A 24,172-nucleotide genomic window follows, 5' to 3' on the forward strand; every position below is an offset into this window, starting at 1 on the left:
CAGCTGCAAGTTCCCAGTTAGCTTCAGGCTTTGCATGGTGTTCTAGGCTTCCATGAATCCTCTGGTGGTTCCTCTTCCTTATGCAACCCATGTGTGTTTTCTGGTGGGGCCACTTTTCACATATTGTTTGCTCAGTAAAACTGTGGGTCATGTCAATGCCAATCAACTCTCACCCTCCAGTTTACTGTATCAGTTACCATGTCCCACCCATCAGGCTCATGGGAGGTGATGGAGTTGCTAGAGAAGATATTTATGAGGTTTATGCAAACCCCCATTCCCTACCTCTAGCATTAAACTTAGACTTCCAAAACACACGCTCACTTTCTCCCTTTTGAGAGGACAAAATACTTACAAGTCAAAATTCTAGTTAATTGGGTTATCTTGGACAAATTTAGGAACTTTTCTGGACACAATAAAATGGGGGGGGGGGCGTTGGACTGAGATTACCCCAGTTGCCTAAGGAGCAGAGAATTCTGTAATTCATCTTAGTTCTGTTTCCACTGAAAAATTAGTCTCGTGTTAGGGTCTCTCCAATCCTGTGGGATTATAGTATCAGTATTGTCCAGCTTTATTGTTTGTTCGTAGCTTTGAACCAACAATGCAAAGTGATCCATGATGATCATAATTTCCAACACAAGCCCACAGCAAAAATACCTTGGGTGTCTCAACATTTTCAATTTTCTGGGGTGAAATACTCACTTCCAAAAAATTATTTGCATATAGAAAATTATTGCTTAAATGATATGCAATCTGAGTTCCACACTTAGACATGTATATACTTATTTACTGGAATTCCCCATTGGTTGCCCCATGAGACACCTCACACCTAACATCTTTCCACACAAAATGCCTCCTCTTCCTGAATGGTTTTGGTGAGCAGCACTACCAGAGCATTGGTTGAAGGAGTCAAACCAGATGTCTTCCCTTCCCTTCAGTCCCCCTGCTCATCCTGCCTTTGTCCCTCTACCATTTGGTCATCAAGCACTATTTTTTTTTTTTAATTTTTTTTTTCAACGTTTATTTATTTTTGGGACAGAGAGAGACAGAGCATGAACGGGGGAGGGTCAGAGAGAGAGGGAGACACAGAATCGGAAACAGGCTCCAGGCTCTGAGCCATCAGCCCAGAGCCCGACGCGGGGCTCGAACTCACAGACCGCGAGATCGTGACCTGGCTGAAGTCGGACGCTTAACCGACTGCACCACCCAGGCGCCCCAAGGTCATCAAGCACTACTGAAACAAGTTACTCTATATCAGTCAAAACCACCTCCTCTTCCTCTCCTCTGCCACTGCCTGAGTTCATGCCTTTCTCTGTAACCGCCTCCATGCTCACAGTCCTCCTGTCTGTCCTCCACTGTGCTATGCTGCCAACGCAATCAATCAAAACAACAAATCTGGGGGTGCCTGGTGAGCTCAGTTGGTAGAGCATGCAACTCTTGACCTTGAGGTTGTGAGTTTGAGTAACCTTATCCTTTAATTCCAAGCTCATACACTCTTCCTTTGTGAAGCCTTCCTAAGAGACAGTCAGTCTCTGTGTCCCACTCCTTCGTTAGAGAGTAAATATCTGCTTCCTCGTCTGACCCCCTCTTTTGTTCACAGTGGAAACTGTGGGGGCCTTTTTTTTGTCTTTGTATTTGTAAGATTAGTACAGGACCTGTAACATAGTAGGGCTCAATAGAAGTCTGTTAAAAGAGAAACCAAACAAGAATGCCTAGTAGGACTGACACTAAATAATTAAAATCGTTAGCTCTGCTGATCACATGATTTGCAAGGCCTATGACAAAGTTCCAGAGGAAGAAGGCATCACTGGTGTCCCTCATTATGTCATCATTTGCATGCCTGCTTCTAGAAAATACTGTAGAATGGCGTTTGACTAGGGTGACAGTGCTAAGCCTCTATGATTGGGCCATGGTGACCTGCCAAAGATATCCATCCCATCAACCTTCTTGAGCACTTTATGCATTGTCATTAAGAAGAAAAACAGGGGCGCCTGGGTGGCGCAGTCGGTTAAGCCTCCGACTTCAGCCAGGTCCGATCTCGCGGTCCGTGAGTTCGAGCCCCGCCTCGGGCTCTGGGCTGATGGCTCAGAGCCTGGAGCCTGTTTCCGATTCTGTGTCTCCCTCTCTCTCTGCCCCTCCCCTGTTCATGCTCTGTCTCCCTCTGTCCCAAAAATAAAATAAAACGTTGAAAAAAAAAATTAAAAAAAAAAAAAAAGAAGAAAAACAAGCTCTTCTCATTGCAGCAGGTCAAAAGTAATCACCTGTCCCTAGTGATAGGTCCCACTAAAATCTGCTTTGGGGGAACTTGGCTGCACATGGATATTCAAAACACACAAAAGCAATGAAATACATAAATAAATATACATATAAATAATCTCAATCTCAGAGAAAATGTACAAGTACAGCATAAGAAACCTTTCCTTTCCCATTTGAGAGTAAGTAAATGGCTGGCATTATGCCCCATTAATCTCCAACACTTCAGCGTGTATTTCCTATCAAGTAAGACATTCTCCTATATAGCCACAATATAACCATTAAAATCAGGAAATTAATATTGATACTTTACTATAATACAATTCTCAGGGTCTATTCAAGTTCCATCAATTATTGCAAGCATGCACTTTGTAAGAAAAAGAGGCAGTCTTAAATTCAGATCTTGCAAAACAGACACCACATTTAGTTATCATGTCTCCTTAGTTTTGTTCTATCTGGAACAGTTCTTGGTCTTTCCTTGACTATCCTATCATAAGCATGACCTTTTCAATGTTTACAGGCCATTCATTTTGCATAATGTTCTTCAGTTTGGGTTCATCTGGTTCATCTTCATGAGTAGGTAGGAATATCACAGAAGTGATGGTGATGTGTTCTCATTTTATCCTATTCAAGTGACATGTGATTTGTATTTGTACCATTACGGTGACATTAACTTCAATCACTTAAGTTCCTATCTGCTTGGCTTCTGCACTGTGAAATTATTTTTTTCCCCTTTGTAATTAATAAATAGTTTGTAAGGGGGTTTCGATATTATGTATCACTCCTCATCAAACTATTAACTTAGTCATTACTTTTTTTTAAAGCTAATTTATTTATTTTGAGAGAGAGACAGAGAGTGCAAGTAGGGGAGGAGCAGAGACAGAGGAGAGAACCCCAAGCCCGCCCTGCACTGTCAGTGTGGAGCCCAATGCAGAGCTTGAATTCACAAACCGAAAGACCATGACCTGAGTTGAAGTTGGAGGCTTAACCAACTGAGCCACCCACACACCCTTAATCACTACTTTTTAAATATATATATTTGAACTCATGGTTTTGTACTTTATTCAATGCATTACAAATTTTTTTTAATGTTTTATTTATTTTTGAGGAGGTGGGGAGAGGGAGAGAGAGGGAGATGCAGAATCCCAAGCAGGCTCCAGGCTCTGAGCTGTCAGCAAAGGGCCCGATGCGGGGCTCGAGATCATGTACCATGAGATCATGACCTGAGCCAAAGTCGGACGTTTAACCAACTGAGCCACCCAGGTGCCCCCATTTTAGTCTGCTACTATTATTATTCGTTTTCTTTCTCAAATTGCCCTAGACTTTTCCAGTAAAAGTCCTTATAAGGTGGTCTCTGTGTCCCCATTATTCTTTGAGCACTTCTTTATTCCAGGCTGTACAAGAAGTTCCAGACTCATCTCGTACTTTCTCTACAGCAGTACTGAAGTCAACCAATTCTCCAAGGACCTCTGAAGAGGGACACTTAGAAACCAAGATGTGAATGCTAGATGCATGCAATGCTATTGGGAGGGCCACTGCTCCCAGACCCTCTCAGGGGACAAAGCTAGGAATATACATATTTGAATTTGAATATCTCGCTCCCTCTCTTTCTCTTTTGTCTGTCTATTGAAAACCATGAGTTCACACCCCAATCTTCAATTCCAGCCCAACATCATTATCCTTAATATTTTCTTACTTGTCAATCAATGTAATGATTCCTCTATAGCTGACACAACTACCTCCATCCCTGTGGATGCCCTCTTCACCACCTGCATGCCAGACAGCTCCTTCACATGGACACACTCTTCACTTGCTTAGGCTCTGACACCCAACCTGGGCCACCAGGAATCTACTAGTGCACCCACATCATTCACCACCTTGCTCAATCCCACCTAATAGGTTTTGGACCAAATTGAACATGGCTCAATTCCTAGTCTCTGGACTGTGTCTGTGACCTCTTGCTTTCTAGGTATACATCTTAGTATAAACTATGGCTCTAGACTACAGATTTTGTTAGCCTCCTCTCAAGAACATTGGAGCCCTATTCCAGCCTAAGGCTTTAAAAGCTGAAAATCTAATACTTCCCCACTACCTCAGATGGGGGCCATCCTTATTCTCTGTTACCATATAAGAATCACAGTCCTGGCCTGACCTGCTTAGTAGCAGACCTAGAATGTGTCAGGCCACAGCTTTATCATGCTCACTGTTCTAAGTTTTCTTCTCATTTTTGGCCCACAGACATTTAAATCTTGTCTTGGGCACAGTAATATATCCTTACAGATTTCTCTTTTTATACTTTATGTAACATTGCTATGTATTTGGAATACAGAAAACTAGACAAAATCTGGGAAGAGGTAAGAAATGGGAGAGAGTTTCTATATTTTTCAACAGGATTATAATATAGGTAGAAAGGGTCATAAGTTAAAGTGCCAAAATCCTTTTAAGAAGCAGTATGGAGTTTGACTCCTTTGTTGTAATTTTTATTATTAAGACTATGAGTTCTGTGGGAGAGAGTAAGAGGAGTGCTGCTGAGGGGCTCCCTGGGTCTGGCCCTCAGCTTTGAAGGACTGTCCTCAGAGCTGATGGGCACTCAGAACCTGCACTAATCCAACTTCAATGCCTTTATTTTGATGCTGACTAAGGCGAAGTTTCAGGTATGTATTACACTGGTCCCTTTTAATACCCTGGAAGCAATTTCATATTTGCCATTTTATATTTTTTTTTCTCAAAAAGAGCCCCCCTAATTCTAAAAATGTTTACAATTCTGGATCTGTCCCTCACAAATTCTGGATCTGTCCCTGTAAGGAACTTACGGTTAAGTCTCAGTGTAAATTTCCAATGAAGGAAGGTAATTTTCTAGAGAGCATATGAGTTAATGGAGGCTGAATTAATCCTCAGAAGGTTCCTAGGTTGCTTTGAGAGCAAGAGAGATGGGTGATCTTGGGGGTAGTTTATGTCGACCATGTAAATTTCAAAGCTATTCTGACCCACGTATGGAGTGTGTCTATAATTCCTGCATGATCAGTTTTATATCTCTTGACTATCCTTCCAAAAGAATACTTTATTAACTGTGCCTCAAATCTTACTTTTTCTTTCTTTAGGATTCCATATACACCACCTCTTGCCAGTTCTTAATTAACACATTCTTTTTTTGTTAGTGGATAAAATAATTGATTAGGTAACAGCTTTCAACTCCTCTTCCCTGCTTGCCCCTTGATCAAAATCTGACTGTTCCCTAATGCTTTCAACTTTATATTCACTGATCATCATCTAGGCTGGATTAATTCTATCATCTACTCTACAGATTTGCTGATCCCAGTTTAGTTCTCTGAAGACCATCTTGTTTCCAGGTTACAGGGTCATCTATTGTCCCTGTGCATTAGGCTTTGAAACTGTAAACACAATTTGAAATTAAAAATCGTTAAATAATTTAAAAATTGGGAAAAAATCCTATAGAAAGTAGACATGTAAACGGTTTCTCCCTTTATTAAAAGCTTCACTGGGGAAAGCTTCTGGAAGGCCTCAAATATAGAAGAGGCACCTACATTATACTACACAGACAGCAAAAGCAGAACATCCACAGATAGGCAGAAGATACACTTTGCACTTTCTCTGGATGAAACATCAAGCGTTGTGGATTAATTCCGTCGCAGGCAACCACTGCTTTAGGTACACGGTGCCCACAGCAGTATACCTAAAGCAGTAACAGAAGACTTCTTTCCAAAGAGCTTAAATCTAACTCAAGAGTAAAACATACAAATGCAACATGATTCTGATTATTTTCAAATTATCAGTAATTGTTAATAATTATTGGAGATAAGCCAAAGAGGTGAAGCCTGAAAGAAATTAATAACAAAAACAACAATGATGGCTGTCATTTATGAAGTCCAACTAGGAGATACTACCTTTGGTGGTATTCTTAATATCTACATTTTACAGATGAAGAAACTGAGGTTCAGAGAGGTCTGACCAAGATCACATGGCCAATGGAAAAGGAGAATTATCATTCAAATCATTACTCCACATGGGCAAGTCAAGAGTTTGAGAAGAGTTTGAAAAGCAATCCAGGGGAAATGAGGTGAACAAGGCAGCCAAGGACCACCAGGCTGATTTAGTCAGAGGGCAGATCTAAAGTGGAAGACAGGAGGCAGCAGAAGGGTAAGGGAGGGGGTTAGCTGCCAGCTGAGAAGAGAAGGGGGCTGAGAGGTTCTCAAAAATTTAGCCCTTTGGAGTTGATGTGATAAGCATGCAAGAATCAACCAGGGGGAGTGGTCCTCTTCTCATATAGCATTTTGCAGACCTGGCATCTAAAGACCTGGTGGGAAAAAGAACAGTCCTTGCAACCAGTAGTGTCATTAAAAAAGAGTCTACGTTGAAGAATATTTACCCATCATCTAGGATGTGCCTAAATACACAGTAAACAAAGATATCAGCAAAACAGTAACAGTGCAGTGTAAATGCTATAAATGCCACAAACAGGGTGACAATAGGGTAACCGGGGGAGGGGAACCAACTTTAGATAGGGAGATATTGGTCAATGTACCTTTTAACCACTCCCTATTCACGCAAATAGGAAACATGAATGAATCTCAGTGACTTTTTCAGAAATACATAAAAAGTGAAATATATATATGAAATGTACCATATATGTGTGTGTATATATTAATTAAATATACACATATTTAATTACATGAAACTACAAAGGTGTTGCATATTTTTATAAGAAGTGTTCCTTATTGTAAAACTAGCTATAAGGAATGTGCCCTTGAAAACCATCAAAAAGAATATAAACTGAATTCAAAGTCTATGATTTCATAGGGAAGTTTCCAATTAGAAGGAAATATTTGGAACACATTTTGAAAGACTTAGGGAATAGTGGCATTATAAGGCAATGTTTCCATTTCAAAGTACAAACAGAGTTTGAAATCTGCTGGCTTCACTAGAACATTTTTTTTTAACGTTTATTTATTTTGAGAGAGAGTGAGAGCAGGGGAGGGGAGGGGCAGAGAGAATCCCAAGCACGGTCCAGGCTGTTAGCAAGGAGCCCAATGGCAGGGCTTGATCTTACAACCGTGAGATCATGACCTGAGCAGAAATCAAGACTCAAAGGCTGAGCGGACTGAGCCACCCAGGTGCCCCTTCACTAGAATATTTGTTAGTGAAAGTTGTGCTGTTAAAGAATAATCCCAGAGGTATCTGAAATTCCTACAAACTCCAGGAAATGCAAGTGCCCTTGGAGCATGCAACCTAAAAGGAGTTGGTTTCCTAAAAGCAAAACACCCTCAGATGTATCCCAGGTGTCCCACGCTCAGAGAGAAAAACATGAAAGGTCACAGATGTGAAAATTACGAATGAATCAACAAGATCCACTCAGTCTTGAGAGCAGGCACCCCAGACTCCAAGATGGCATCATCTGTACCCGGGAAGGAGAAGAAGCCCATGGATGTCAAACTAGGAGGGCTGCCGAGCTGGATAATGATGTGGGATTTCACCCCAAAGGTGCTGCTGGAGCATTTCAAAGAGGTTACTACTGGTATTACATCAAGTATGTCAATCTGAAGAAAGGGGTATCACTGGGATTTCTATGGTGCTGGCAGCTTATGTGCTTTTCAACTACTGTCGTTGCTACAAGGAACTCAAACAGGAGTGGCTAGGCAAGTACCACTGAAGAGGGCCCAGCATGGAGGCACATTCTGCATTCCTGACCATGATCTTTGCCTGGCACTCTTGAATCCTTACATATTCTAATTTAGAGTTAATACCTACTAAAAGATGACTTGTACATGGAAAAAATCCACTCAATCTTTCTTTCATTAAAATAATACTAACCCAACAGAAGAAAAGAATTATGGAGCAGAGGTGGCTATACCACAGGGCTACAGGAGTTTAAGCTTTGGGATCTCCTACCCCCCTGCTGCTGCCCCCCAATTTGCAAGACCCCCTTCCAAGATCCTATAAGGGATCTAGCAATGTATTTCTCAAGATGATATGTTTTTGAAAATTTAGAGAAATTTTTTAATTCAATTTCTTTTTTTTAATGTTTTATTTATTTTTTTAATGTTTTAATGTTTGTTTATTTTTGAGAGAGAGAGACACAGGGTGCAAGTGGGGGAGGGACAGAGAGATGGAGACACAGAATCCAAAGCAGGCTCCAGGCTCTGAGCTGTCAACACCGGAGCCTGATGTGGGGCTCAAACTCACCAACAGCGAGATCATGACTTGAGCCAAAGTCGGATGCTTAACCGACTGAGTCACCCAGGCACCCCTCAATTCTATTTCTTACCCTATATTGTATAAACTTCAGGCTCTAGACCCTGGATCCTGCTGACTGAATGCCTGCCTTGTACTACACACTACATTCAATGCTGGAAATACAAAAATGAACAAGGCACATCCTTCCTAGGGAGAAGCTTGGTGTAAAACAGAAACAAGAAAAATAATTGCAGTGGGACACCTGCTTGGTTGTGGACTGTACAATGGGAACAGAAGCCCAAGGAATGCTCTTCTGTCGTTGTTATTAGCCTATTCATTAAAAATTTAAGCTTGGATTTCTTTTTTTAAGTGGTGAATGTCCATTCATATGACACTTAAAGTAACACAGGAACTTGGGACAGTCAGGAGAACCGAAAGCACCAAAAGTATTCAGGTAATCCATAAGGTTCACATATAAGAACATACAAAAGGAGATAAGAATGGAAAAAGAAGGGCAAGAGTGTGGGGCTTGGAGTTCCAGGGACTCTCGCCTCTGTTCCAGATGGGCTTTCAGCAGAATATTACTATAAATAAGCACTGCTTTAGAATGGCAGTTGTGTTGGGGTGCCTGGTGGCTCAGTCGGTTGGGCGGCTGACTTTGGCTCAGGTCATGATCTTGGCGGTCTGTGGGTTTGGGCCCCATGTCGGGCTCTGTGCTGGCAGCTCAGAGCCTGGAGCCTGCTTCCAATTCTGTGTTTCCCTCTCTCTCTGCTCCTCCCCTGCTTGCGCTCTCTCTCTCTCTCTCTCTCTCTCAAATAATAAACATTAAAAAAAAAAATTTAGAATCGCAGTTGTGCATGGAGCTGAGCTGGTTGAATGGAGACGTGCTGGCAGAGCAGTTAAGAAAGTCTGGTCCAGGTAGTGGCAGCAGAATGAAAAGTAAGGGATGGGCTTAATAGACACAGGAGAAGAATCAGAACTTCAAACCTGATTTGGATGTGATGGCGGGAGGCCTAAGAAGGAGCCTCACATTACTCCGAGGCTTGGTGGACAATTAATAAGGTAAAATTTAATGACAACTCAAGAGGAAGACTGTCTGATTTGGGGAGGAAGATGGTAAGTTTGAGCTCAGCTTCATTACTTCTGAGATACTAGTAGGTCAACAAAGTGAAAATGTCTCATTCTTTGCTACTCAGTGTGGTCTGTTGGGCAGCATCATTGGGACCCCCTATGAACTTATTAAATATGCAGTGCTTAAGCCACAGTCCTGCTGAATCTAATCGGTATTGTAAATCTGCACATGTAAAGCCCTGGGATCTGTCTTGGGTCCAAACTGCTCAGGACATCACCAAACTTCCTCTATTCTGGGGGTTAAAACTTCCAGGATTTAGGACCTGTTCTATAGATGTGATTGGTACAAAGGAACCGCATAAGAAAATTGATTTTTAAAGTTGTGTGGGACCCTTTAAAAACTTCTGCCTATGCAGTATACCAAAGCCAAACAAACACCTGCGGACCATGTGTACAGCTGTCACGGCCAGCTGACTCATCTACCCATCTGCCTGTTGCATCACACATTTTCCTCTGTAATTAAGGGCAGTGATAGTAACATCAAAGAGAAAATAACTTACAGGGATGGTAATGAACTTGTCAAATTGTAAGAATTTGGGTATAGACAATAAGTGAGAATTTGAGTATAATGCCATAAAATCAGTATCTTATACTCTTCAAAACTCTCCATGTTTATAAATACTGATTTTTCCTTGTTAATCACATAAGTCAATTCTTCAAGTTCACCCTAAGACAGATATCTGTGTGTAAGAAATCACCTCCCAAACTCACCAGAAAAAGCAAACATAACTATGACATTTTCTAATATCCAGTTTTTGCAAATGCACAAAAAATCCTTTCCTTTTCTTTTTCACTTCTGCTGTCTGAAGAGTATTTATACAATAGTGCAATGCTATCTTTTAAACTTGGAATAAGATTTGGCATGCCAGTTGAATGTGTTGGGAATGGGTTTTTAAGGAAAGTTCACTCTAAGTAAAATAATGTGTATAACAGCATGTGTAACCAGTAAAGACCATATCACAATATGCTACTATATTGCGATTAGATATACTCAGACTAGTGACCTAATCACTCAATTATTCTGAACACCAACCATGTGCCAGGAATTTGGCTAGACATTTTACACATATGAACTCTTTATAAGCACCTTAAGATCTCAACTGCACAGAGTTCTTGGATGTTCATATTTTCCTGAAATCTTCAACAAAAGGGAAAAAAAATTAAAGGTGACCCTCATTTGGAGAATATGCAAAGGCAATATGTTTACCAACGGTATGAATTTTATTTTTATTATTATTTTTTTAATTTTAGAGAGAGAGTAAGTGAGCAGGGAAGAGGGGCAGAAGAAAGGAGTGAAAGAATCTCAAGCAGGCTCCATGCTCAGCTCAAAGCCCAAAGTGGGGCTTGATCCCACAATCCTGGGGTCATGACCTGCGCTGAAATCAAGACTCAGATGCTCAACTGACTAAGCCACCCAGGCACCCCATGCCAACTGTGTGAATTTTAAAAGAGGGTGTAAATGAAATGTCACTGTTTCATGGGCATAGACTGCTTCAATCAGCACCAGAACTATTAGGACAAACCATATATGACATTGCTGCCCAATGTCAAACCGGCATTTAGCAACCAACTGTTGGCCAAATAGAATTTCATATGGTTCAGCTTATACTGTAATTAAGTAATTTCTCTTGGGCCAACTCATGCTGTAAGTAGACAACAAAATCAAAAGTGAAGCCCAGAGTGAACATCTAAGATTATTTTCTTTCCTGTGGTTGATTTTCAAAGTACAGTCATCTCTCTAATGCTATTGCTACACAGACTCTTAGTGTCAACTCTGAAACCTGACTGCCAAGAGAGAACCTAAATTTCATGATGAACCACGGGTCAGAATGCCCTTGTCTGATCATTGCTCCAATTATCAGAGAAAAGTTGACAGATAGTGTGATAGGGTGAACGTCAACCCCACAGAAAAAACATTTTTTGTTTGTTTCTTTGACTGAAAAGGTACATGTGATTTTTCAGCTTCTTTGAACTAAAAATCTAAAAACTTAGAAGGCAGGGGTGCCTGGGTGGCTCAGTCGGTTAAGTATCCCACTCCACCTCAGGTCATGATCTCATGGTTCATGGGTCTGAGCCCCATATCAGGTTCTCTGCTATCAATCAGTACAGAGCCGGCTTTGGATCCTCTGTCTCTCTCTCTCTCTCTCTCTCTCTCTCTCTCTCTCTCTCTCTCTGTGCCATCCTCCGTTCATGCTCTCTCTCTCAAAAATAAATAAATACTAAAAAAATAATAATAGGGGCACCTGGGTGGCTCAGTCAGTTGAGTGTCTGACTTGGGCTCAGGTCATGATCTTACGGTTCCTTGAGCTGGAGCCCTACATTGGGCTTGCTGCTGTCAGCGCAGAGCCAGCTTTGGATCCTCTGTCCCACTCCCTCTGTCCCTCCCCCACTCATGCTCTCTCTCTCAAAAATGAATAAACATTAAAAAATAACTTAAAAAACCCTAAAATGCAAAGACCTAAGGGTAAATGGTATCTCCTTGTCTAAAATCTGTTGCCAAAAAAGCTGACCTGACACAAATAAGAAGCTAACTATGTTTATTTTCAAGATATCTTATTTCATGAAATCAAATATTGAATGCATGGCCAATTCATGCCTGTGAGTGTAGGGCTAATTTTGTATCATGGCAGGATAATGGGATGAATACATTCTCCAACAGTTACAGGGGGGTAGAATACTGTTTTCTGGGAGGGTTTTTTTTTTTTTTTAGGAGATACTATATATATCACATTTTAAATTGTATAAAACCTTAAATGGTCAGACAAGGGTCAGCAGAGTGAGTGTAATTAACTCATTAATTACAAAATCCTCCAAATGTATTATTTCCAAGTTAAAAAAAAAAGAAAAACAGGACAGGAAATCAAAAATGGATGACACTGAGGGTGGGGTGGGGGAATGGGCAAAATGGGTAAAAGGGAATGAGAGATACAAGCTTCCAGTTATGGAATGAGGAAGTCACCAGGATAAAAGGCACAGCCTAGGGCATATAGTCAATGGTATTGTAATAGTGTTGTATGGTGACAGATGGTAGCTACACTTACGGAGAGCAAAGCATGTTGAATCACTATGTTGTACGCCTGAAACTAATGTAATATTGTGTGTCAACTATATTTAAAAAAAATAAGTGACAGAGATTAGTGGTTATGTTAGTACGAGATATAGAAAATAGCATAGTACTAGACAAAATAAACATTCAACAAGTTTAACAAACTATTACTATTACTACAATTGTTATTATTGCATGTGAAGAATTATCTTTGAAATAATAGCTCATTTTATTTTATTTTTATGTATGTTCATAAGGTGTTAGTTTGGTTTCAGATTTCATCAGTCAGGTCAAGAGAGTAAAGATGCTTTTTTCTGTAAGAAATGATAAAATTAATTACGCATGCAACACATTATCTTATAACTTATATGTTGCAATAGTCAATTCTCATAGCAGAATCTGTACAAAACTGGAATCTGAAAACCTGGATTTGAGTGTGGGCTCTGTACCTAGTGCTAACCAAGGAAAAGTTGCTTGAAGTCTGTGAGCCTTAATTTCCTTATCCACAAAACACTGCCAGCCTATAGCAGCAATAATAGCTAACTTTCAGAGTATGATGTTTCTTCATTGCCAGGGCTTTTCTAAGAACTTTACACACATTAACTCGGTTACTAATATTTCATCTAACATCTAGCATTTACTTAGCAAAAAAGGGGGATTGTGCTGGTCAGTCTCCATTGTCCTCCAACACCTGCCTTGCCCTGCCCTACCAGGAAGCTGACTCCCGTAGATCAGACACTGGGGCTCCAGCCACCAGACTTTCAGTTCAGACAGGGGGTGGCACCAGGAAGTCCCCAGAAGCTGGGAGGAGAGAGATGCTGGGGTATTTCTTCTCCGCTTCCTTCTTGATTTAGCAACCCTATTCTAATTTATGTATGTTGTGGTGTATGGCAGGGGTGGGGGATGGGGGGCTGTTCCCCAAGACTAAATTTCCTGCCTGACAGCCTCTTTTCCATGGTTCCTCTTCTCCCTAGGTTCAGTAAACACCATTTTATTCTTCAGCCTCTTAGCCCCCTTGGTAACAACTTTCTACGGTTGCCAGTCTTCTGGTACCCCAACATCCCTCTTTTGTTTCCTTAACTCCCTTCCCACATCACGCTAAGGAGTTGTTTCATTAACATGTCTTGATTTGAACCCTTTAAGTGGAATGCTCTTTCTTGCTGGGACCCAGACTCTTACGGGGCTTTACTATTTCAGCATTTTAGTCAACTACATTACTTAGTATGAGAGTATGTTAAACAGAGCTTTGTTTTATTTCATTTTGTTTTTAATGAACTGGTATGTTAGGAAATATGATCTTGCATTTCAGTTGTTTTAAAAAATTAAAAGATTTGTTTCTAATCTGAACTAGTTCACTTTTTTTTTTTTTTTTTTTAACAATCTCTTTCATTTGGTTCACACTTGAAGGAAAGGGTATTTGGGAATTCTGGAGTTCAACAAATTAGCCTGCTATATTCCAGTTAATGGTTCATGGTTTGGTATGGTTCAGGTTCAAGCATAAAACCCCGAAATACTGGAAAAGGCAAGTTGGCAAGTTGAAGTATGGTTTCTCTGAGTGGGGCTAATGCACACACTACAAATATGAGGCTACATTCCTACAATGATAGAAACTCAAGGTCATCCTAGTAATAAAACAAAGTTAGTGATTCTCACTTAAATGAATGGTTCATCAGCCCCTGGATTTCCCTGTGTACATAGTTGAGCTTTCTAAACAAAATTATGACAGTGTGTTCATGTTTTCTAAGTACTATTATATCTCATCTGTTTCTTTCTCAATGAATTCCCTTCTCAATTAGATCAGTATTTCTCAAAGTATGGGCCCCAGACCACCACCTGGAATTTGCTAGAAATGCAAATTTTTGATCCCCACCCCAGATCTACTATATTAGAAAATCTAGGGGTGGGCCCAGCAATCTGTGTCCTAATAAACTCCCCCGGTTGATTCTAGCACCCAATGAAGCTTGAGAAATACTGAATTAGATCATACGTTTCTTGAAGTCAAATCCTACCTAGTATTTCTATGTTAGAATTGGGCTCTACTCAAAATCATGTTGATATTATCAGTTTCATGTGTGTGTGACAAGATAAAAGGGGCAGCTGATGGACTGCCCAAAGACCTAAATGACAGAGCCAGCATTTGAACTTGGGCAATCTAACTCCAGAGCTTAGCTTACTGAGCACAACTACGCTAGAATCCCTCCCTAATGGCCACACAAGAGGTGAGACATGAAGCACTAGGACACTTTGAGCAAAATTTGAGGAACAATATTCATGTAAATTTTTTAACTCTCAAATATCCTTAATATGAAAATGTGATACATATTTAGAATAATACATATTTGCTTCATTTTTTTATCTGGTAGAAAAAGTCAAGACGTAATTTTGTTAATATACATCTAAATTTTCAAGCACAAGTCTCTGGTTATCCTGAAACCTAATGAGTTTTTACATTTTTGCTATTGAAAGCCAGTTTCTTTGCTTAATGAAAACCAGGCAGAGCTGAACACGAAGAGTACAGCTACAGTCTGTGATAAAGCCATGGACACATAGTTCTAAGCATTCCAAATGGGTTTAACTGTATCTTCTGGCTTTCATATTTCTTTCTTTAGGACAATAGGTCTGTTTTAATTATACATATTTTTGTTTGTTTGTTTTTTGTTTTTGTTTTTGTTTTTTGTTTTTTGTCTGGAGCCAGATCTCATAGCTTCCTGAGAAAAGCATAAAATGGACAGGAAAAGCATGGGTGGGAGTAGGTGGGGTTGATTTCTAATCTAGGGATTCCCTTAGTTGAAACGAATGATGTTTCACTACGCAGGCACATCTTCAATGTCACAATGAATAATGTATAATGGTTTAGAGAAAGATATAATAAAAGATCCCTATGTTCCAAAGCCAGTAATTTGGGCATTATGCTAGTTCCTCCTTCTCTCGCCCCCAAACACAATCTGTCACAAAGCCCTACGGATTCTAGCTGCCAAACCATTCTCAAACCTGCCTTTTCTTTTTCAGTCATATTACAACTGCCTTAATTCAAGACCTGGACTCTCTCCTGCTCCCCTTTGCCTCATTGTCATCACAATTATACTTTTCTTAAGGTCATGCTGTTTCCCTGTTTTCAATGTCACCAACGACCCCTCCCACACCCAGTTGATTAAGTCATTAGCAGGCAACCTCCTGTCTCTTTTCCTTGCTTAACAATGTGCTGTACAAACCAACCTGTTTCATACTTTCCAAACTTTGCTTTCCAGCCTTTTCTCCTACCTGGATTCCCTTTCTCCTCCTGGGCCAAGAGAGCAATACATTGCATTTCTTTCAAAACCTAGCTCAAAGGGAGCTTTCTTCACCCCAGGAGCAGGAATTTCTCTGTCCCTTGCCATCACTACACCTTGAACATTATCTCACAATTCATCGCTGATAATTTTAGTTATTTATTTGTATGCCTTGCTCAGTTCGGATTTCCAGACATTGCACACAATGCCTAACATGAAATAGGACACATAATTTAAGGAATGACCGTATTCCTCAATACTGGATAATAGTCTTTAGCTATGTTAAATGATATTGGGTATGCACACAACTTGAAAATCTTTTAACTCTCATGCAAATGATTTCAAAAGCCAGATGCTTGGAGTTGAAATAGCTTCATTGCCTCTGTCACCAATAGCATTTGCCCATTCTTTATCTTCAGTTATGAAGTAAGTACAAAAAATGGTTTTATCAACCACAAAAATCTTCTTCCTATTGTTGGAGTTTTATAACAGTATGGCACAAAGGAATCATAGAGAAAAGCTAGCTGACCAACTTATTTGCCTTATTCTGCTTAAATCACATATTTTGGGTTTTAGTCCAGATATGTCTAGTGTGCCCAAGAAATTTGACTTTGAAAATGAACTTGAATTGACTAAATTATTTGGTGTAGCTATTAACCTCAGAAGTCATATTATAAAAGCTTGAGATATAAAACAAAATGCAAATGTATTAATTAACAATAAAAGATATAGATGTGTTTAGAGACCTTACTATTCCTATCCACTCCTGTTGAACAGGAGGCAAAATTAGAAATCAGAGGGCCATATGTTAAGTGTGGAGTCATAGGAAAGGGAAACTGCCAGTCTTATGAGATGTTTCTTCCAGACTAGAAAAAAGCCAAATGAACCATCCCTGACTTTGCTGTTAACAGAGCACACTTCTTCTCCGGGACCTGGACGCACTGCGTCTGGTAGGGTAAATGACTTTCTCCTGACCAATGCAGGAGAAATACTACCAACTCTCTGTTTGGGGGGGATGGGTTTGGTCTTTCCTGATGCCTAGATTCTTGCTTTCTGCTTGCAATTTTCACTTGTTTTTGTTTTGTTTTGACAGGGCATAATAAGGCGACCTCAGAACTCACCCCTCTCACTCTTGATGTTCGCTCCTTGGCCTTTTGTCCTGGCCTGGGCTTGTTATCCTAGTTATGATTTTCACTTCCTCTTAATCACATTACAGGTAGACCAGGGAATAAGGCAATCACCCTGGATAAGACGTAGTCACAGTTTTCTCAGGCATACAGTTATTATTTATCTCATCTATAGGTGACAGGTCTCATCTGCCATACTTTCATACTTTCTGATTTTTGTTCTCAGACAATGGCATTCTGGAAGCACCTAACGGTAGTCCCCTAGATACTGACTATACTTGACACATGATGGTTTTAACAGCTATAGTCCCAAAATAATGTTTTGAAAAGGAAGAGGTAAAATTAAATATGAAGAGCTGAATCTTTCTCATACTGACCCTTCAAAACACTTCTCTTTCTGCCTCTACTCAAAAGCAGAAGATGGGAGGTGACCTTCATAAAGTTATATTGGGTAGAAAAATTACTCACTGCCAGAGGCTAGGAAGAGAGGCTCTCTGTTCACATGATCTCCCCCGTGGTTTTCCGTGGTTGCAGAAGCTCAGAAGAGTGTGTATGCAGGTATTCTCTGTGTGGCTCAGGAGTTGACTTCATTTTTTTTTTTTTTTAATTCTACTCATGGGATGCCTGACTTCTTTTCCAAGGTTGGCCACAATCATTCATGGCCTTGAAGGACATAACTTGTGCATTATCTGCATTATGTTTCATACCTATATAACAGAGATAAAAGATACTTTTGAGTATAAAAGTAGGTTTTGATCTACTATATAGATTGAAACCAGTGTCAGCTTCCAAGAAAAAAGAAATTATTCAATGTATTTTTTAAAGGTTTTAATCCTAGTTGCTCTATTTTGGGCACTTTTCTGAAATGTGATTCCAATTATTTATATAATAGAAAAGAAAAAGCTAAGCCTCTTTCAGTATGTGACTCACAACTCACTACCCACACACAACTTTTAAAATTATCTTTACACAATATTAGCATATTTTGGCGCTTAACTATACTATAGCTGGCCACTTATTAAAACTTCCAGCTGTTTCTGTGAGGATCACTTGTTTTATGGACCCTTTTCAATAGGTTCATTCACCTTCCCCTGATCTAGATTCTTGATTCTTCCTCCTCATCATAAAATAGTCAGAAAGATTGCTTATACATTTGCATTAGGAACTATAAAAAGAGCACAAAAGAAAATGGGCCTTAAAGAAAATTTTAGAGTACACTGACATGCAATACACGAACAGCAAAATAAGGAGAGTGAGTCACTATAAAATTAGTCAATTGGATTCAGAATGTATGTTTTAGGGATAAGTGTATTTAAGGTTCATAAAAGTAGATGAGGCAGATAATACTGACTTACATGTGTAGAATGTGTGGCAATATAATCCAGTGGTGAAGACAAAGGCATTGGAGCGATAGGCCTGGGCTCACAGTCCAGCTTTCCAAATTACTTGCCATGTGACTACTGATGTGACAATATCTTTTGGACCTTTGGCATTTAACTGATCTAGGCCTCCAATCACTCCTCCGTAAAATGGGGTTTCTAATACCTTCTTGTTTGTTGACTGAATGATATAAAGTATAGGAAAGTACTGAGCACAGTGCCTGGACATAGCGAGAGTTCAACAAATAGTTGTGTTTTACTCATATGTGGAACTTAAGAAACTTAACAGAAGACCATGGGGGAAGGGAAGGGGAAAAAATAGTTTCAAACAGAAAGGGAGGCAAACCATAAGAGACTCTTAAATACAGAGAAAAAACTGAGGGTTGATGGGGGAGCAGGTCTAGTAGAGGGGAAAATGGGTGATGGGCATTGAGGAGGGCACTTGTTGGGATGAGCACTGGGGGTGTTGTATGTAAGCAATGAATCACGGGCATCTACCCCCAGAACCAAGAACACACTGTATACACTATATGTTAGCCAACTTGACAATAAATTATATTAAAAAAAATAGTTGTGTTTTAGAATCACTGTGCTTTCTACTTATTCAAAGAGTTTTCAAATGCATCATCTTTTCTGATCTGGACATCAGTTTGGTAGAGAAGATCAACAGGTATTATATACCCTTTATAACCCCCTACACACACACATCCATCTTCCAGTTAGATGAGGAAAGAGAGATGCATAAAATGGAAATGATCTGCTTAAGCTATTGACAGCATCAGCACAAAAACTGAACTAGAACTCTTTCTACTCCGTCTCACCAAATAGGAAGCATAGCCATAGGTGTTCTCGATTCCAGACAGAGTGACACCATGTATGCAATTACTGTTCTCTGACCAGACTAGGAAAACTTTATAGAAAACATTAAAGATTTCCAGGACTATTTGAGCGGTGGGTACAAGGTGACTTTTTAGATGAGGTGTAAGATTGGTGCTTAGCCCTGCTTGGGGAAAATCTCACCAGGGGTGTATTCTAAGGGGATGGACCCTTGATATATGCCAGAGAAGAATAGAGATACATCAATTTCTTCTGCAACTAGGACATACCCACCCATAGAACTGTAATAAAGATTACCTTGGTTAAAATGCATGAAGGAATTTGTACGTGGAGCTGTTACAGAAGTTGAGACTCTGGACATAAAGAAAGTAGGAAAAATTATGCAGCTCCGTTCTTTTTCCCTTTAATATATGCTATCTCAGATTGTGTAAAATCCTTTTACTTTGTTAGATTGCCTGAATTTAGGTTAGGGAGTCACTGAGGTTAATAGGCATCCATTTATAAGGTATACATAGTTCTAAAGTTTACTTATTGACCAGCCATTTATAAATTAATATGTTGTTTAATCAGATTGTTTTCCTAATTTTTATATATTTTTAATTTTATTTTTTTAATGTTTATTTTATTTTGAGAGAGAGAGAGAGAGAGAGAGAGAGAGAGCAAGCATGAGTGGGGGAGGGGCAGAGAGAGAGAAGGAGAGAAAGAATCCCAAGGAGGCTCCACAGTGTCAGCACAGAGCCCAACACAGGGCTCAATCCCACAAACTGTGAGATCATGACCTGAGCTGAAATCAAGAGTTGGACATTTAACCAACTGAGTGCGCCCCACTTTTTCTTTAAATGTTTGTTTATTTTATTTTGAGAGAGAGAGAGAGGGAGAGTTGCTTTCCTAACTTTTAAATGACACTGAAGAAAAATCAGAATAATTCTGGCAAGAAGAAGAGGCAGATAATTTGAGGATAAAGAGCAATTTGGGTAGTACACAATATTGGGTGTCCAAGTAACATAAGAGTACAGTGTTTTTAAAGGGCAGAGAGTTGCACAGAAGGAGATGGCAGAGTCTCAATATTACTATATGGCAAAATTTTCCAGATTTATGCCTATAACAAGAGAAAGCACAGAAATATTTTTATTCTTCATATTCCTCTTGCATAAGGAGGCCCTTATGCTTCCTGTAACCTTAACTTATGGTCCCACTCACTAATATTTGACTCTACAATGGTTAAACAGACGTTTTGGGCTGGCCTGGGAGGCTATATTATTTCTATGGGAAAATTAGTCCCAAGTTTTAAGTAAACAGCCTACAAATGACATTTTTTAAACCTAGGAAATATCTATGTTTATATTATACATATTGATTTAGCATGCTAGTATCTTTAAATAAGAAAAAGGCAATTATAACATCCTTTATCTTTAGCTCTCTACAAATTGAGTACATCTCTTGATTTTCTACTGTTATTGGCCAGTGTATTTTTCTGTATTACTTTACAAATGTAATGAAACAGCAGTAGAAACTGATATGTTTTATATATTTTTAAGGATAGTTCCAGTTATTTAATTACCACCAAATTGGTTTAGGGGAATCGTCCAAAGTAAGGAGACCATCCTCTGGAAATACCTACTATAATGCTTCACAAAAATAAACTACTGAATAAATTCATATATTTAAAAATATATAATTAGCAGTATTTACTTGAATCCTTGCTAATCATCAAACTATAGTAAAGATATTGGATCTCTTTTTCTTTTTTTTTAACATTTTTTTAAAAGTTTATCTATTTATTTTGAGAGAGAGAGAAAGCATCAATGGGGGAGAGGCAGATAAAGAGGAGAGAGCAAGAATCCCAAGCAGGCTCTGTGCTACCAACGTGGAACCCAATGTGGGGCTTGAACTCATGAACTGTGAGATTATGACCTGAGCCAAATTTGGAAACTTAACCAACTAAGACATCCAGGTACCCCTGACTTCTTTTTCTAAATACACTGTTTTTCTTTATTTGCAAACCTGACTGCAAAGCCCCAAATATGAATAGCACCAAATTCAGTACAGAAGTTTTCAGAGCAAATGACATTTATTTGGCATTATTCTTATCCTAGATGACGTCCTTCATTTTTCATTGAATTTAAATCACGGTTACAAAATTTATGAGTTAATCTGAGCCAGCTTCTAAAGTATCACATTAACACTGAAGACATTTAAACACAAGGATTTAGACCAATACATCACCACTCAACACGTTTCAGGCCTCTCCCTCTTCATCTTAGTCCAAGTTACCATTATCTCTCATCTGGCATTTTATAATAGCCTCTGAAATTGGATTTCTTTGCTTTCACTTGGCCATCTGCAATCAAGCCCCAACACTGTGGCCAAAGTGATATTTTTAAATAAATTAGATCACATCACTTTTCAGCTTAAATTCCTCCAGGTGTTGCCCACTGCACTTAAAATATTAATTCAAACTTCCAATCATAGCCTATCAGGGTATCCATGACTTAGTTTACCTTTTTTCTTGTCCTTCCTCCACTTATTTCTACCTTCCAACCCTACTGGCTTCTCTGTGTTTCTCAAGGAAGTCTAGTCTGTTTCCTACCCAGGTCTCTGGCACTGTAACTTCCATCAGGAATGTCCTGGCTCTTGGATTTCACAAACCTGGATTCTTTTCTTTCTTTAGGTCTTAGCTATTCCCTGCTTGTCTCTGTAATGTTGCCCCAGACCACCCAGTGCCTCTTTAGAATATGAGCTTGTCTTACTTTCTTCATAGTTTCTGCTACTGCTATGATTATTTTATTTATAGCTCTGTTTGTCTTCCCTCCCCACCACAATTTAAGCTCTCTGAGAACGGGGATCTTGCCTGGTTCTTAGACACTATCACTGAGATCTGTTCCTAGTTACTTAATAGTAGTTGAACTCAGGGTATTTTAAATTCTTATAACCTATATTTTACAATAGGAGGAGACCTTAAATACTACAAAGCAGCATCTTTTCATGTTATGGATAATAAAGCAGAGCACAGGGAGTTAAAACACATATTTGGAAAGTTGTAAGACCAGTCAGTAGTAGAATCCAGTTCTCCTAACTCCACAACTGCACATGGTCTCTCCATTATAGCTAGTTGTCCTGAATTTCCCTAGTTGCCTAATTCTTCAGCTAGCTTGATCATTATTTCTTCCTCTTCCTTCCTTGTACAATTTTTTTCTGAGATTTTGTTTTGTCTATTCATTACTGCTAACATAATTCATTTATTTCTGAGGCTTACTAACTCCATGAAGTGCTTTGTGATGCTAGTTATGAGAAATATCTTATGAAAATAAACCATAATGTGAAAAAAGCCAGTCTCCAGCAGTACTGCACACAGTACATATAACAAAGGCTCAGTTGTGTTGTTGCAGGGAAGAGTCAATAATTAGTAACACATTTCTAAAGGTCTCTCTTGCATAATTTTTGTGTCCAGATGTCTATGACATTTGGGTTCTAAAATAGAGTTCCAAATACCACACATTCATGCACATTTTCCAAGAATAATTGGATGATTTTCGAATCTTTCTATTTAATAAACATCAGGACTAAAGATGGACTACTTCACAATATCAAATTTATTCATTTTAAACATCCGTTTTGATGTGGAAAGCGTTTGGAATAAACACAATTAAGAGTGCCCAATTGTAAATCTTTTGAGGTTTTTGTTCATGATATGTCTCTTCCAACTGCTAGTAGTGTAAAAATGGAAAGTAATTTACATAAAAATTTTCAATTCACATGTTCTTGGAGATTAACTATTTTCCCCCCAGTCTTATTGAGAAATAATTGATATACATCACTGTATAAATTTAAGGCATACAGTGTGATGGTTTGATTTACATATCTTGTGAAATGATTACCACAACAGGTTCAGATAACAACCATCCTCTCATATAGATAAAGTGAAGAGAAAGAAAAAAAGAAAACTCTTAGGATTTACTCTCATAACAACTTCCCTATCTATGACACAGCAGTGTTAGCTGTAGTCATTATGTTGTATATTACATCCCTAGTACCTATTTATCTCATTATTGCAAGCTTGTACCTTTGACCACCTTCCTCCAATTCCCTCTCCCTCCTCCTATTCTTCACCTCTGGTAACCACAAGTCTGATCTCTTTCTATGAGATTTGTTTTCTTTTTAGATTCTCTGTATAAGTGAGCATACAGTATTTGTCTTTCTCTGTCTTATATCACTTAGAATAGTGCCTTCAAAAAAAACTAAAAAAAAAAAAAAAAAAGAAAAAGAATAGAGCCTTCAAGGTCCATCCTTCTTGTCACAAGTGGTAGGATTTTCTCCTTTTGTTTTGTTTAATGGCTGAGTAATATTCCATTGTGTGTGTGTGTACATATCCATATGTAGATATATACACATGACAACGTCTGTATCCATTCATCAATTGATAGACACTTAGGTTCTTTCCATGCCTTCACTACTGTAAATAATTCTGCTGTGGGGCACCTGGGTGGCTCAGTCGGTTAAGCATCCGACTTCGGCTCAGGTCATGATCTCACAGTTTGTGAGTTCGAGCCCCGTGTCGGGCTCTGTGTTGACAGCTTGGAGCCTGAAGCCTGCTTTGGATTCTGGCTCCCTCTCTCCCTCTCTCTCTGCCCCTCTCTTGCTCTCTTGCTCAGAGTTCTGTCTGTCTGTCTCTCTCTCAAAATTAAAATAAACATTACAAATTTTCATTAAAAATAATACTGCTATGAACATGGGGGTACAGTATCTTTTTGAGTTAGTGTTTTCACTTCCTTTGGATATATTCCCAGAGAGATTAACTATTAGCAATGCCCATGAAACCCTTTGGTAGATCTCCATGGCCCAGAGTATAAAGTCCAAGTGCCCTAATAAGATACAAGCCTCCTCTTCTGCACCTGGCCCTGACTACCTCTTCCACTCCCCCAAATTTATGCTCCAGGAACA

At 39.3% G+C, this 24,172-nt stretch overlaps 1 long non-coding RNA gene and 1 pseudogene across 10 annotated transcripts in view; one reads left to right on the forward strand and one right to left on the reverse strand.

The window, feature by feature from the left end:
- The window catches only part of LOC102900800, a 207,721-nt gene that overhangs the window by 144,710 nt on the left and 38,839 nt on the right, over window positions 1-24,172 (reverse strand). For 9 of the 10 annotated variants that reach the window (XR_006592765.1, XR_006592762.1, XR_006592766.1 and 6 more), the window contains exon 5: window positions 17,484-17,722. This is a non-coding gene — a long non-coding RNA (uncharacterized LOC102900800). Of the gene's footprint in view, window positions 1-12,225; window positions 17,723-24,172 lie in introns of those variants that run through there. The other variant, XR_006592768.1, reaches the window with a different exon arrangement.
- On the forward strand, window positions 7,654-8,096 carry LOC101086202 (annotated as a pseudogene).

This window comes from Felis catus, chromosome F2 (genome assembly GCF_018350175.1).
Source record: "Felis catus isolate Fca126 chromosome F2, F.catus_Fca126_mat1.0, whole genome shotgun sequence".
Taxonomy (NCBI): Eukaryota; Metazoa; Chordata; class Mammalia; order Carnivora; family Felidae; genus Felis; species Felis catus.